Here is a 17,170-nt window from a genome sequence, read left to right on the forward strand (position 1 = left end):
TCTGTGCCTGAAAATTGTAGGATAGCTTTATAAATCTCTTAGTAAAGATCACCAAAGCTGAAAAGTTTGAGGGGGAAAAAATAGATGTTTCAGTTCATCAAGCAGTGAGCTGTACATTTGATACACAGGGCAGAACCAGTACAGTGCTCCTGATGTAAAAGCAGCTAGGTCTGCTTCCCCTCCAATGAGAAGACCACAGAAACAACCACCATAGCAGGAAAAAAAAAACTATTAACTAGGAAAATATGACAAATGCTACCAAAATTGGCAGAAGCATATAGCAAGACTGCTGTCAGGGCTGTTGCTAACACTGACACATTTTGCTGCTCACTACCTTTTAAGGGGATTGACAGTGTATATCGAAAATATATATGGAGGGGTTTCATGAAAGTAAATCCACAGAAAACAACTTCACAGTTACTGCTAGAGATGCACAGTACCCTCTCTTAGCTTCTTAGGCAGACTTTAAAAGCTTAACTGTGTTGCTGTCGATACCCACTTTGACAAAGCATCCAAAATATCATCACCTTTCATGTATCTTATATTGAAACGCTACTGAAGAAAACAAACAGCATTGCCTCCACTTTCTAGATAGGTAACTGACACACTAGAGAGGCTGAATTTGCTTATAATCATGTCCCAAAATATAAGGAAACAAAAGAGTTTTGGCTCCAATCTTCGTCCTAGAGCCACAGAGCCACTCAGGCTGAGAGAGAACTCAGAAGGTCCCTACTGCAGTGCAGTTCAAAGCAGGGTCACCTCTGAGTGGAGGTGACCAGGCTGTTCAAGGCTGTTTGAGCAGCTGGGTTTTGAAAACCTCAAAGGACAGAGGCTGCAGAAGCCCACTGCTTGACTGACTTATAGTGACAAAGATTTTCCTTGTATCTTTCCTAGAACTTTCTTCTCAAGTCCCATCTGCTCTCTCCTGTCCTGCCCACCAGGCATCACTGTGAAGGGTGTGTTTTTATCTCCTGGTTAACAATTTTTATGCAGCAGAAGGTCCCCCCAAAATCCTGTTTTCAGGCTGAATTAGCCCTCACCTCCCTTAGCATCTCCTTAGGGAGCATGTGCTCCAGCTTCCAGAGGTATAGAACTTGCTTTGGCTCATCAATATCTTCCCTTTATGCAAAATTCTCATCCCATCCACAAAATGGGGTGCTGTATTCTGGATGTGGACTTATGAGTGCCAGGTAAAGGAGGATTTCCACTTCCCTCAATCTGCAGGCTATTAATGCAGCCCAGGATGCTGTTCACTGTGTTGGTGCCAGGGTACAAGGCTGGCACATGTTTATGCTGCTGCCCACCAGGACCCACAGGTCCTTTTCAGCAGAGTTGCTCCCAAATGTATCAGATCCCACTCTGCAGAACTGCCAGTATTCCTCCTTCCCAGGGCAAGAACTGGTATTTGTCCTTGCTGGATTCCATAATGTTCCTGTCTGGGGCCCTCTGAAGAGCAGCCCTGCCTTCAAGCATGTCAGCTGCTCCCCCAGTTTGATATCATCTGCAACTTTGATGAGATCTACATTAAACAGGCATTAGAGACAGGGGATGGCTTTGGATGAGCTCTTCCCATTACAAAAACCACTACCTCCCCTCCTCTTTTTCACCTCTCTTACATTCACTGCCCTCTTCTACATCCCAGTGCAGGATCAACTCCACCACCCCACAGCATTGTACATACACAGGAAGATCTTATTTAGATTTTCAGCATATCAAACATGAGCACTAAAGCATAGAAGGCACATTTCTATTTGAAGTTTCTGAAGCCATCATCTGCGGACAGCAAAGCAAGAATTTTTAACTTATTCTCTGTAAAATGCATCTTAAACTTTAGTCTCATAATTTTTTTTATCTTTTATTTCCCCAAAACAATTGTTATTTCAAAGCTGACTTATTACCTATACAACACTAATGCAGTCTTCTACATCTGCCCAAACCATTTTCTGTGTATTAGTACATTAGCAGAGATAAAACTTCTATAAATTACTGCCTATGGAAGGTACAGCAAATCCTTTATCTACTGCCATCACACTGATAAAATAGTATCTAAAAGACAACTCCTCAGAGTAACCATAATAACTGAAATAAAAAATGTGAATATGTGAATGAAAGTGATAGATGCTGCTGTTGTTAAAAGAAATACTGTGCATAGTTCTGGTAAAAAAGTGAACCATGTGAGAATTTAAGAACACTGTATGCATTTAGAAGACTCTATCACTTTCTAAAAGAATTGAACTAGACTTAACACGTACATTATTCCACAAGCTTCTTTTTCACAGCCTTAAAAATGAAAATGTGAATAAATTCCTTCACCCAGAGTTTTACATCTATTTTGCAACTAGGTGACAAACTCTATTAAAAAATTAACTGCCATTTAAACAGAATTTGTGAGTCAAACAGCATTCTCATGTGAACAAGAGCACAAGACAACATCCTACGGAAGACCCCATCTTGCCAGAACTTACTTCCTGTGTGTTATTACTGTGTTATTTTTCATTCTTTAAGTCAGAATGTAATTAAATCCTCAACTCACAAATTCTGAAAGAGCAGTACAATATTTTTAACTATAAAAATCCTTTTGCAATTTCAAAACTGACAGAGAAAATTGTCTGCTATAACAGAAAACAATGCTGTACCCTTTAGTCTCCAGTTGAATGACACTGGTTCCTTTGCTGCTGCTGACAGCTTTTTGAGAAAGCCTTGTTTGGGTCTAGAAAAAAGCAAAGGAATACAAGACAACTCCCAAACACTGGCATTTGTTTGTAGGGTGGGGACTCGTGCACTTCCTTCTCATCCACTATTTGTGGAAAGAAGAAAGACACATGTACTGAGTGTCCACTAAGCCAAAATTCATACAGAAGGTTTGGCACCTTGCAGTCACCAAAATTGTCCAAGGAGTTCTATTTTTTGTGTGCCTTTCTAACACTTGTTTGAGCTACTTTTCATGACTGTTCCCTTGGATGCTCAGGAGAAGGGCCATACTCTTTCATAGCTACTGCCCAGAATAACATGACATGATCAACCCCAGCAACCTGAAATTACAGACCCTGGAGGGAGTCAAAAGAAAAAGTGGAGAATTGTCGAAATAATGAAACAGAAATCAAGAAAAGATCAACCCAGCCCCACTAAGCTAAAATTTTATAAGAAACATATTCATACTTAGCAATACCCTATGGGAAGCCCATATCTAAGTGGCTTAGGATGCATTCTGCAGTAAGCAACGCCAGCTTTAAAGCCTTTGCACATCTTTTCAATTCCTGGTCTTAGTCTACAGAATAAGACTAAAAACTTATAAACAAAACCTAACAAATGTTCCAGCCTCCAGCAGCCTCACCATGTAGCCTGCAGCAAACACTGGTGCCAGTATTACAGCCCCTCTCCTCTCTCTGGTGTGTTGCTCCTGCCTTCTTGCTATCTTCCCTTCTGTAGTGCTCACCCTTGGGGAATTCAGGATTTTAGAACTTTTCTTCAGCTGTGGCTCAAACACAGCCAGGCACCCTTAACCTCAGGCCATAGGGACCCTTGGAGTTATTAAATTCATAAATATTGACATAGCCCTTTACATCTATCCCCTCTCTAACATGCTGTAAAAATATAGATTATTACTCTAAAATACTATAATGCCTTACTCAAAATTGCATTTCTTCTCGAAAAATGAAGTGAAAACAAACATAAACAACTCTGGTGCAAGAAATATACCAAGTAACTTTATTTTTATTTTAAAGCTCACTTTATTTTACTGCAAAAAGTGTACTGAACATGGCATATTTGGTAAATGAACTACAATGGCCCTAAAAGCTTGGTGCTTAATCAGTATATAGTTATAGAAATCTCTCTATGTAACCCAGTCCTTCCAGATCTGCAAGGAGTTGAAGCCTATCACGTGAGAAAAGAGTAGGCAAATGAGCTTGCAAACCCATGCATAACAGAGGTGGCTTGTGGGAACTTTCCCCAGAGTATGACAAAATCTATTTCCAGTTCTGATTTCAAGTTGAAGTTTGCAGATATTATTTTTTTAAAAGAAGAAATTCCACGTACACAAATAAGTAGAAAGCAAACTTCCCATTAGGATAGAAGTCCTCAATCTGCCATAAGTAGTTGAAGAACAGATGAATTTAAATGCTAAAGGAGGATGTACAGAAACTAATAGTCCAGTTTCAAGTTCATGAACTGCTGTGTCTTGAAAAATAAATTTGTGTAATAAAGGAGAGGAGAAACTAGACAGGTAAGATATTGGACTACATTATACTGGGAAAATATCAACAAATACAGAAAAGATCAACCCAAAAATACTGGGAAAAGATCAACCTGCTGCCTGCCCAGCAAGGACTTCAGTGCACCTCCTGACCAAGACTTTTGCACTGGTTTCTGGTTTCTATTTTGACTACAGCAGATATATTCACACCCTGATCAGATACAACCACCACTCACTGTGGGCCAATCTGCCCTTGGGTGGAAGGGGGTGGGTGGACTGGTACAGCTGGACATCTGCACCATGCTGGGTCTCCTCCAAGGGACACAGTGTGAGAACCTTCTCCAGCAATCCCTGTGGTGACAATATCTGGAACTGGCTTGGCGACCTTGAGAGCCCCTCCCAGAATAAAGTTCACAAGACAGATGCCAATGGAAACCCCACAAAGAGCCTCAGGGGAAGGAGCTCAGAGGGATCCTGAGTGCAGTGCTTGGCTCTTTACCTCTCAGTTCCTGTGAGATGTTTCTGCAGAATGAGCAGTTGTCTCACTCACACAACCCATTTGCAAAGAGGTAGGCTTTCACAGTGCTAACAGCTTCAAAAATATCTCTAAACCTAATCTTTGGGACTACTTGGTTCTTGGTTTTGGAGCACTGCCCGGTATAAATTTCATGGATCTAAATGATGCACTTCTTTCCTAGCCCACACAGAGAAAACTGCAGGTTCAGGTTAATAGCAGATCATTTTCAAGAGGCTGTGCCTCAGGAGCCCAACCCTTAAGTAAGTAACCTTGCACTTCAACCACTAAACCTAAAAGATGCTCTCTTGATGTCAGAAATTTTAAGACAGCTTCCACCTCCCATCTACGTGGGTTTCAGTGTGATTCCAATATGATAAGCAGCTCTTACTCGGAAGAAGCATCCTCAGTCTGAGAAATACTGAAAAAAAGTAATTGGGAACTCTAAAAATAAACTAGGCTTCATTCCATGAAATGTTATGATTTCAAAGATGTTATAAGGGCATAAAGGCCCTTAAAATTTGGAAACATCCTTTTAATGCATAAAAAAGACTACTTTTTTGTAACTAGGATTCAAGCATATTGCATAGATATCAACAGCCAAACCACTGTGAAAAGATTCCTTTCTTCTAGCAAACTTTGAAATATATTCTCTCCAAAGAAACACAAAATCCTAAACAATAACTGAGCTGTTTTTATTTTGATCTTCTCTAATCCTATCCTACATCAGTAAAAGCCTCAGGAAATTTGAAAGATGTTATCCCTAAGCTCATCAGCTTTACAACGTGACAAAACTTCAAATAACAACAAATTACATAGTGTGATAAAAGTCCACCACATGGGAAAATACAATATATTCAGGTATACCTGTACCTTATGGCTATTCTGACATATAAAATATATAAATTAAACACAATTGAAATTTATAAATTAAGCACCTTATCTTTTGTAAGTAAAATACTGTTACTCATTGGAATGACACATGCTTTGTCATTCTGAAGAGAGGCAAAAAGAACAGTTAACAGCTTTCAAACTGAAAGCATAGTTTTTCTACTGCTATTCACAAGACCTAGCTTTTTTTCTCAGAATTGAATCATTTATTACATTTCAAGGAACAACTTTCCTCTATTTATTGCTTTTACATGATGAAGTTTCCGCCCCTCTATCCAAAAGCTTCCTTGAAGTTAGAGCAAATGCTTGAATTAGGTCAGCCATAAAAGTTACAGTTAGGAAAGTACAAGAATTTCTGCCATTTTCACTACACCAAAGTTTCAAGTTTTTTTACTACAACAGTTCTGACTTTTACAGGAAACTCAGCTGAAAACATTTGAGGAAATTCCTGCAACATTTTCCATTACTCTAAATGCAACAAAAAACTTTTTTGTACTGCTGCAGGTACAAAATCCTAAAGCCAACACTTCATTCCTCAAAACTGTTGGGAGCCATGAAAAATTGTGAGAAGAATCACTATCAGACTATAAGGTGATTTATCTGTGTTTTCCATACGAAGGGAACAACAGTTCTTGCATCCTGGGAGCAAGAGGTTTAATCAAAATCAAAGCTTTTGAAAACAAGACACATGCATAATGAAAGAGTTGAAAGCTGAGAAATAATGAGTCTTTCAAATTCTAAAATCTGTAGCATGTGCCCTGCTTAAAGCCAGATATGGGAGGAGAAATAAGAGCCTGGAATCACACACAGCAAAGAGGAAACAACGCAACACATTTGAATTATCAAAAGATGACAATGGAAATGTCAGGAGCACTTTGAGCCCTCTGAGATACAGAATGCTTTTCTTTCAATCCCTTTTTTAAAAAACCATACTTTACATTCCAAGAGACAACTGCCACCTTGATTTCCTGCAGACAGTGTCTGTAACTTCAAACAATACATAAGTTCAATCATTCAATTATTAAATGCCTCAAAATAAAACTCTGCTGCACAGTACATCAATTTAATATTTAGGCCTCCTAATAATTTTTTGTGACATTTTCACTAAAACTAGTTAAGAGTTATTGAATAATTACAAATGTCCTTAGTTAGAAATGTGGCTCAGATTTTCATGAATCTTGTAGTTCTAATATAAATAATGTATCCTGAAGCAAGGCTGGAACAAACATTCCCAGCAACTGAACTAGAATCAAGACAAAAATTATTTTCAACCAGAAAGATGTTGCCTGCACTAAAATCCAGTATACTTTCATAGCATGAGCTTTACATTCTGTAAAAAGCAAAGTGACATTTCAGGGTGAAGTAAGAAACCATCTAACTTTTATTTTCTGGTCTTCTGCATCACTAGCTTTTAGTTTCTCCTTTCTAGAGCAATAGCAGGTCCAAGACTCAGAGGGAGGAATGGGACCTTCAAGCACCGTGATGAAGACTGAGACCTCCCCATCAGCTGGTTGTGACAGGAGACACTCACCAGTGGCTCTGTCACCAAGCAGAGGGGGAAGGATGGTTTGGAGATTGTGCTTTGCAGCAGTGACCCCCAGCTTCTAACAGAGGCACAGATCCCAAACTGCTACGGCACACATCCTCTGAGCTTGTGACAAAAGCTATGCTCTTGTTTCACTGCTGCAGGATTCCACATCCTCTCTCCTTTTTTCACTATCAGCTTATCCCAAGTTTATAGGAAACGTGTTTCCAGCTGTCAGGCATGTGACAGAGAAAAAAAAAAAAAGAGTTACAGTTCATGAGCCTCCTGGTTTGTGCCAGTACTGCCTAGTTCTCTAAGCACCGCCTGCTAAACCTTTCTTATCTGGCCTTTAAAATCAAGTCGGTTTCTGTGGCTCACATGACTGCTATCTGATTTACGGCTTGACAGAGAAAATGTTACTTACTCACCAAGTTTTACATACTGAACAGCATATCTACTCCAGCAGAGCAGGTACCTTAAGGATGAGGACTCTGACCTGCTTTACCCTCCTTTGTTTTTCCTTTTGTGTTACATAAAACAGATGCACTGATTTGCTCCCTCCCAGCACAGATAAAGCCTTGAACACAGCCAGAAGTGCTGCTTCCATGGCTGCTCAGGCAAGCCCATAGTGCCACCCCTGCTTCTCAGATGGAAAGGCCTTATGAACACTAAAGCTTCCTGTCAGGCACTGCTCCCCTGCCTACTGTACACCTAGAACCAGCCTGCACAATCAGAAATTCTTTACACTGCCATAGGTAAAGGCTTCTACAGCCCATCTGACATGCACGCTGTTCTTTGAACATTAAATACTCATTTTGGTACTAATTTTATTTATAAACTTAACTTATAACAAAGGTCATCCCTCAGACATTTGAGACAATAGTGGGAAAATTGAAAACACCAATGTAAAAAAATTAACAGGTCAGATTTAATGCAAATAAGTGGCAACAAACAAATTTATTATGAAGTGGCAAACCAGCAGTTGTTATGAAAAAAAATGAACTCCTACATCCAGTGTATTCTACATTAACCACGAAAGGACTGTGCACTGAAGGCACAGTGCAGCCTGCTCCTGCTTAAACTGCTGGTACTTCTCTGTGATATCTGTGTCTGAACTCTCCTGTTTATCCCAGCCAGAGATGCCCAAGCTACAAAGTCTTCCATAACATAGGAGGCCACAATCCTAAAGCTTTAGTTTCTCTTCTACACATCAGTGACCAGTACTCTACAGCAAACTCAAACTCCTCTTTTAAAGAATCTCCACATTCTTCTTTTTTTGATACAGATTTGGTATGTTATTTGTTACATATTTTTTGCATCCTTCTGATAAGTAAAGATCTTCTGGATAGGATTTACACTCTTACACATGTAGAAAGCCTTGTACTTCTAGAGAGATGAGTGCCTGCTTGATAATAAAATTAAAAAAACTCTCAGATTTGTTGAGTCTTGTGCAATCTTTCAGCTCTGCTTGTCTGTGAACATAAGTGTGTGTTTCTGCATTCACTCATCTCCAGAAAATCTTGTTAAATCCCTTAGTCTCCGACTTTGTACTTCAGTTCAAAAGGAGACAGCTCATATTCACCTATACCAATTAGTTTACTGTGGGTTTTTTTTAATTACTAGAAACGAAAAGATTAAAGAAACATGTTAAAAGAAACATAGGGAGTGGAGGGGGAAGGGAGATGGAGACTACGAGAAACAGCAAGGAATACAACAGTCAGAAATGTAGAGAGCACATTTTAAAACAAAGAATCACAAAGCACCACCTGTCTCAGAGAAAGCCAGGAAGAAAAAAGAATACACCCTCTGCACCTTGTGGTTTGGGTTTTGGAGACATGCTTGGCTACATCAGTGATCAGCTTCACTACCACCAGAAGAAGTAATTCATTACATCTTAATGCACTTAACAGACCAAGACTGAAAATTATAATTAGAGCAATAAAAAAGGGAAATAGGAAAACCATGGTGTGCTGGGTGCTGGATACCACTCCAAGCCTGACCCATTTTTTTCAAATGACAGTACCTCTCTCTGAGGCCTCCCAACGTAGGTGTAAGCAAAGCATAACTGCTGAACAGACACAGCAGATGGCAGGAAGCACGAAGAAGCAGAAGTGATTGGCACAGGCCGGGTGCATGAGCATTTTGTACACACTGTGACAAGACACCTCTAAGGAAGACTTTGAAAAACAGCAAGTACATTTGTTGATCTTTATGTGCAGGTTACCCAAAGTAGGTGAAAAATACAAAAGCAGAAGTTTATTAAAAAAAAAAATTAAAAATTTATTAAAAGCGTGAGGAAAACCAAGCCTGTCACCTTGTCATCAAAATGGAGGGACACACCATCCATGTATGAGACGCTTGAGAGATGATGACCCAAAGACTCTAAGACTTAGAGTGGGCAAGTTGCAGAGTTGACACAGACTTTGCATTTCAGAAACCTCCCAGAGAATCACACTGTACGCCTGCAGCAGGTCTCTCAACCTGCAGATGAACTGGAAGCAACTTCCTCATTTCATACTGCTGTGGAGTTGTCTGCCCATGAACCCCTGCAGCACACACCCCTTCCCAGTTTTAATCTGGGGCTGGAAATTTGTTTTGTTTTACCTATTTAGCAACATATGTGAGCAATGGGATTAAGGGCAGAAGGCACTGCTGCAGCAGGGACTGCCATGGGGAAGATGCTCCCCAACCCGACTCTCTAACTGGCATTTTCTTCCCCCACCTCTATAACCTTCATGACAATGGATGGCCAGCCAGGCTTTTATCAGCTGGAACTCCTGCCTTCCACCTGTGTCTGCCAATAGCACAGTACCTCTGTGTGCATTCCAGCTGCCCAGTGCTCTCAGCACACACACACATCTCTGCAGGTGCTCAGAAACACACGTGTGCTCCTCCCTGCATCCTTGGATACTGCAGAGAGGTACTCTGGGGAGGCACTAAAGGTGCTTCTCAGCCATCCTCTCCCCAGAGCTTAAATTCAGCTCCAGCAGAATTAAATTACTCAAGCAATTTTAAACAAAAATAAATTTCTTCTCACAAAGGTTCCATTTTCACCCAACTATTAGAAGCATTGTTAACTTTGCTTGAAAGTGCAATGTCATTCCTCATTGCTTTGACTAGAGAGTGGGATATGCCAGAATTTAGCTTGCTAAGAGTTTCTCCCCATAGACACCTGGCCTTATTAAAAAATGTAACAGACTACAGTTTTAGACATTCAAAACTGGGCATTTCATGTAGTAAAAATATTTCTGCTGACAGTATTAAAAAACCCCTGTGCATATTAGCATATATATGCAAATTCTGTTGTATTTATATTCCTTCTCACAACCATACCAATTTGAAGAGATGTTCAGTACAGAAAAAAAGCAACAACATTCAGTCTTAGGGAAAAAAAAAGTGCTGGGAGACATTATCACAAATTGTACATGTTAGATAAGCAGATAAGCTATCTCTGTGACACAGACAGGTTTAGAGAGAGACAAAGTAACATAAATCCTTTATGCAAAATCCTATCACAAACCAGATGATCCTTAACAGCAGGATTTTCTAATGAGAACATTTACAGACTCACCCAGTATCTTGCATTCTCTGTTTAAAATCATATGGGAGGGTTTTTTTAAGAAAGGATTTATCTTTTCTAAATTATGTTGTACAGTGAAAAAGAAACAACAACTAAAAACAAACCACACAAACTGAAAGGAAGTCGTCGTGCTACACAAAAACATGCAAAATACATAAAATACAGCTGCACACAACTTCAAAATTTTCATTTCAACCACACTTTAAAAACCCTTGGTGATGGTCCAAACAACCATTTTTCTGTCCAATTAGCAAATAATGAAAAATTGTACAAATTTCTACAGGTGTCTTCAAACACATAATTCTGCATTATCAAATGAAGAACTGTGCCATAAAAAGGTAAGGGCAAATTACAGGCACTCCTATTGTTTTTGATAGACCTCTCACCAAATACTCCATTGAACTGACACAATTGCTCAACCCCCTGCAGCACACAGTTACCAAGGTTATGCAGAGAAGTCCACTGAACCCTGGGGAGGGCAAGTGTCTGGGAGTTCCACTGCATGTAAAATTAAAACTGTGATTCTTGAAGATGCATCACTGTTTTAAAAGACAAAAGTCTTGAGACTTTTTTCAAGACAAAAATAAAGGATCATGAAAATATTTAAAGGGGAAGATAATTACAGTGTTACAGGACTTTTAGGGCTTTGTTTGTTTGTGTAACCAGATGTACGAAAGCTTGCAGGAATTAATGAAATAAGATCCTGGATTAAATCAGGGTTAATGAGATCAGGAGTAGATGCATCATTATTCAAATCACACACCATGTGAATAGTGTGTGCTGCCAGACTTGTAAATCAGAGATTGGAATTTAACACTCTTCCTTCTGCAGTCTGACAGTTTAGGGCGAGAGGTCTCTTTATAAATATTGCTGGCATCCACCTGCCACTGTTCACAAGACAACGTACTATGATTCCAGTTATTCCTGGAGCTAAGCACCAACAATTTCAAGAGGTAGCCAATGGCAGAAGCAGTTCCTCAGCACTTCTGACAGTCATGTTCCTCAAGTCTTACAACCCTTGGAGCTGTCAAGCAAAATTTGTTGTTTGATTATTTTCCATCTTAATCTGACCTTTCTTCCTGCAAACATTACAGCAGGTACAGGTTAATTCATGTGAGTTTGGAATGGGGCCATACATCTTATGGATTCCTTCTTGTCTGGTATAGCCTTCTGAGTTCCAGCATGTTGCTGATATGCTCAAACCCAGAGGTAACTTCGTCGTGGGAGGGGGGAAGTGGTATGAAATGAAAAAGATTGAGAACAACAATTTCAATAATCCCTGTTAAAAGATGTCCTGGAACCATGGAAATCTCTTTATAAAATGTAGGTCACATGTTTCTTTGGAAGTATTAGACTTAATTCTAGAGAGTTGATATTTAGAAAAGATAGCCCTATTTATAAAGTCTTAATAGCTGGGAAATTTGACCCAAACCTTAAACAACAGGTCTCAAAAAGTCCCTAGAAATGCAGCAGCTGTCCTCTACACTTGAGACTGCTTTCTCTTGGTAAAATGGTCTCTGGACAAAGCTTTCCATGGTAGAATTTTCTAGGCTCTTCAAATGTTCTGTCTGCTCTTTTTACAGCTGTGAAAAAAGAACAAGCAGGGAAAGGGGGATGTATTGGTCAATCTATTCTAGCAAAACAACCTTCTATATCTTGGTCTCATCCAAGGGAAAAGAGGTATAAAGAATGCAAATAGAAGAAATAACCATGCTCAACACTGATCCAGAACAGCAAAGAGTGTTGCTCAAGACTAAAAAATGTGTGATGAGTGCTAAAACTGCCTGAGAGAGTTTGATATACCATTGGTATTTGTAGGAGAGGTGCAGCTTAGCATCACAGATGGGAGAAGATTTGGTGACCACAATCCTCACCTCAAATTACTCAATCCCTGAATTACTCAATGTTTGCAAAAGAGATTGGCATGCTACCTTTGAAGTAATGCATCATACTGAAACTACCTTTGGAGTTTCTCAACCTAGTGTTTATTCAACCAGCATGAAACTTTGAACAAACCTTCATGGCTATCAGAGCCACACAGACTCACTGGCTTGTATTACCAAAAAACCCCCAAACAGTATAGGACATATTATGGTCAAGTCCACATGAGAAAAAATGATGTATAAACTGCTTAGCACACTCAGCAGGTTTCCTGTTCACAGATGAGTTGCATGAGAAAGTATAATCTTTGTTTGGATAAGTCTCCTTCCAAGCAGAGACAGCTATTTCATGGTTTCTCCAATGTACCACATGGTTTCTCCATGTGGTACCAGAATGCTTGAGGCTCACTGCTATTCTAAATGAGACAAAGGGAAAAGAAAAGTACTGATTATGCAGTTCTGCTGAGGGGAAATGAAAGTTTAAAGAGGACAGTTAAAGAAAGCAAGCAGGTGCATAGGAGTCATCAAGGATGATGAAATGGTGCTCTGACCATATATAAAGGTAGATTGGAATTTCAGGACTGAGTCCTCTGAACTTGTTTGCCTTGCTGAGCATCACTGAATGATGATGCAGATGATGCAGATTGATTCAGCAAGCAGGAACAAGATTTCACCAGCTAAAAACACCCAGGGAAATTGCCTTTAAATACTTTTGAATTTAAAAACTTAATACTTACTTTTCATTTTTACCTTTAAGTAAGAATCATGAGTGAAAAGTTGCATATGCCATACATAGAAGAAAGACCTATTTTTTGATCTAAGCATTAGCAATTCTTCTCACTCACCAATTTATCAAGAAAATATAAACTCATTTCGAACATTTGAAACATTTCTGGTCTGAGTGTTGTAGGCTGAGAGAAGACACTGCATGTTATTCCTCTGTGTTGAAGAGGACTCACCTACATTTCAAGTAGACTTTACTGCAACTTTAATTATTAAACTGCTATGGCTCCAATTATGTATATCCAGATCTATGCCTTGAAATTCTAAATATTGACTTACACAGTTCTCAGGATGACAGGGAAAATGTTAGCTTTTGTTCCCAAAGAGCAGCCTACCTTGAAAGTAGCTGCCTGCTCTAAAAGATAAATGTGTATGCACAATAAAAATCTTAGAAAATTAAGCCAATAATTGGATAATTAATACAAATATATCTTGAAAAAAAAGAGGGAGAAATCTCATTTAGCAGAAGGGAGTATCCTTCAATTTTTGGCAAATATTGAGTTTAAGAAGTTGCAGGCAAAGCATAGTAATTTGCCAGGCAGTTCACAAGAGTACTCTCTACCCACCGTCCCCTGAGCTGTATTTTTTACTGAGAAGGCAAAAAGCAACACTCCTTCTTCTACATACTCCAATATCTTCTAGAAATTACAGGATATTCTAGTTGCACTTAGATTTAACTGCCTTTACTGCAAAATGCTTTAAGTTCAGATGTAGGGATTTTTTACCTTTACAATATTAATTTTGACAGCACAGAGCATAAGCCACTTGCTTCCTTTATTTTTATTGGGAGCCATCCTTAACACATTTAGCTCAGGTCAAGGTGTACATTCACACTCTGGTAGTTCTACTGGTTTTAAGAGGTGTCACCAAGAAATCAAGTTTTTAGGCTGATTCCTCAGGAAAAACAAGACCCCCTATCTGTCAGCACTTCTTACGCTGTGCATGGGCTGATCCACTCCATGGGGGAATATTGAAAAAACAAAAGTTATCTAGGAACACCCACACAGCAGTGGTTTAAAGAAACACCCAAAGCATAGGTGTGTTCTGCTTTGTAAACAGTACAGTTTTAATCCCAAATCAACAGACTCCTTCAGGAAAGGCATTAACCACTCTAGACAAGGGCTGTGGTGGACATGTCCCAGAATTCATGGGAGTGGTGGTCTGGGAACAGATCCCTCTGAAAAGGAAACAGCTGACCACACATCATACTACACTGAAAAGCATAAAAGACAAAGATTCCAGTTTTAATCCCAATATAAAACAGGGAAGAAACAAGGCCCATTGAGGGATTCTGCTAGAGGAAGAGAAAGACAACTACAAAGCAAGCAAGCAGCAAACATTAGATCCAAGGATCTGGCAAGCAGCTGGAAATCCACCACTGAAAGGAAGCTCCACACGCTCCCCAGGGCTGGGGAGGTGCAGCACAGCTGTAAACTGGTTTGGATGTGTCTGCACTGCTCCTCACAACACACAAGTGCTCGGGGCAGAGGGGGTCCTCACTACTATAGGCAGGGGGAAATGCAGACCTGTGACAGGTGAGTGCACCTGCTAGTGATGAGAGCAGGTAGCTGTAGCAAATCCCCATTTAGGGAAATGAACTTCACACATTCCTATAACAGTGTCTCCAGTCAGCCCTCACTCATATAGAGAGAATGGGCCAATCCTACACTTGGTCACTTTTCATCCATCTTCTGTCCCTCTGTCAAGCAAGTGCTGCACTGTCAATGACTACTGCTTTGAATTTGGGAGTATTTACAGATATTTTCAGACCTAGGTATTTTCAACACATATTTCATTATCTACCATCAATACTAACATAAAATTTAAGTTGGCACAGACTACAAGGCACGAGGAAAGAGTTTGTTTGCTTTGGACTTAATTTTTTCTGAAGTACTGTGCAGGGTGTGAACAATGACGAGAGTCATATGAGTCCACTGAGCAGCTGAAGTGCTGGGGAAAGAACCTTCCTCTCTAAAGGGGGGAGGCAAGTAACCAGTCTGTTCAAACACATTTCAGAATTACTAGTTAAGCTGCTGAGGCCAGGTATTTTAGCAGCTACAAGAAGCTCCTAAACCAACTTAAATGCTCTGAATCCTGAAGAATCATGTTTATCTTTCTTACTTAATATATCCTTTTTTTTTTTAATCACTTGCTTCCTGGTCTAAATAGACTTTATCTCACATTCACTGTTGCCAAGTCCACACAAATAAACATTCAATAATTGGGAAAAGTCATTTAAAAAGGCAAAAAGGAAGCTTGAGTATAATAAGGACCACGCTGGCCAAGTACTGGTCAATTCCCTATTTCCTGTATTTTAAATATTTATTAAATATACACATAGAACAAAATAAATGGTCTGGTCTCCATTTATTTACACAGCTACACAAATCTTTAAACAGAACCAACCACACCTTAACATCAACACCATTGACAGTTTAATAGGAAGTAATTTATTTGTCATTTAGAAAACAAAGGTTGGAGACACAGGTAATCAAAACAAGTATTTCAGCTTCCTTTGTCCCTCTTTATCCCACAGCACAATATTTTGTTCTCACAGGTTCTCCTTTACCTCATAACTCTGCCTTCAATACGACAGTTTCACAAATCAGGGATGAAAAACAAAGCAGTTTGGTTTTCAATAACATGAAATTCCCTCTCATACTTCCAATTTGTTTTTTAATTCAAATCTATTCACAAGACACATACATGCAGTTCTCAGGGAAATCCTATTGCTTATTTGTCTTAGTTTATCTATTAAGTTCTTCTTACTCAGAGTTTAACTTCCAAAAGTAATTTTCTACACAAAGATGCTTCTAAGGTCAGAAAATAAGACTCTTTCATTTAGTTGCTCAGGTTTCCTGGTCATGTCAAAATATTTACCCAAATTTCTGAAGTGCACAAGGAAAACTGGAAAAGCATACTATTCCCTTTTCACAAAGTCACAACTCAGACCTTGTCTTTGGATATTTATTTTCATTCACTTGAAATCTGGAGCAGTTAGCCACAAACTACATTTTTCAACTAAGTATTGTAAAAACATTGCTAACCCTGAATTCAATAAGGATCTTTGGCCAAATATTTTTACCAGTTGTTCAAAATTTATAGTATTTTTAAAACAAGAAAAAAAATTCTATTAAATAACAAGAATTATCATGTCTACTTGCATTCTTAATTCACACACACATAGACACACACACATATACACAATCAGGTTAACAGAAAAAAAACCAGAGAAAATTAGAAGCAATCTCCACAGCTTATTTCGAAAAATCCTTAACTTTTAAAGTACCCTCTGGAGGATGCAGCTAAATTTTACTTCCACTCTCTTCTCACATCATGTTTTTAAAGTTCTTTCCTCATTTTAACAATATGAGATGTTCAAAAGAAAAGATGCCCTGAAGACTCAATTCAACCAAAATATTTTCCACACTTTGCTGTTCTTCAGTGAACAGTGTTTTAGGACATTATTTTGTGTAAATGAATACCAAAACTGTTCAGTGTATTTAACATTAACAAAAATCTAAATTGCCATAGTATGTGTAAAATCCTTTTGATAATGTACAAGGCAAGAGTGCAGTCAATTGACACTCATTGATACTGTTTAATTTTGTAGGCTTTATTTCATAAATCTAATATCCAGTTAAGTGGATGCTTAATGCAATTATTTAAAAAAGAACACTCTGATTGTTTTGATTATATTCCCCAGTCACTGCTTGAATAGGTGTCTGCTGGATACATTAGAAAATTATCATCATCACCAGTAGAAATTCTGCCCAAATGGATTGTAAGAGAAAGTTAGCAA

The 17,170-nt window shown here is 39.0% G+C and overlaps 1 protein-coding gene across 4 annotated transcripts in view; it reads right to left on the reverse strand.

Moving 5' to 3' along the window:
* SH3KBP1 (SH3 domain containing kinase binding protein 1) overlaps positions 1-17,170 on the reverse strand; it is a 212,830-nt gene that overhangs the window by 134,437 nt on the left and 61,223 nt on the right. The window lies entirely within an intron of this gene.

This window comes from Haemorhous mexicanus, chromosome 2 (genome assembly GCF_027477595.1).
Source record: "Haemorhous mexicanus isolate bHaeMex1 chromosome 2, bHaeMex1.pri, whole genome shotgun sequence".
In the NCBI taxonomy this organism is placed as follows: domain Eukaryota; kingdom Metazoa; phylum Chordata; class Aves; order Passeriformes; family Fringillidae; genus Haemorhous; species Haemorhous mexicanus.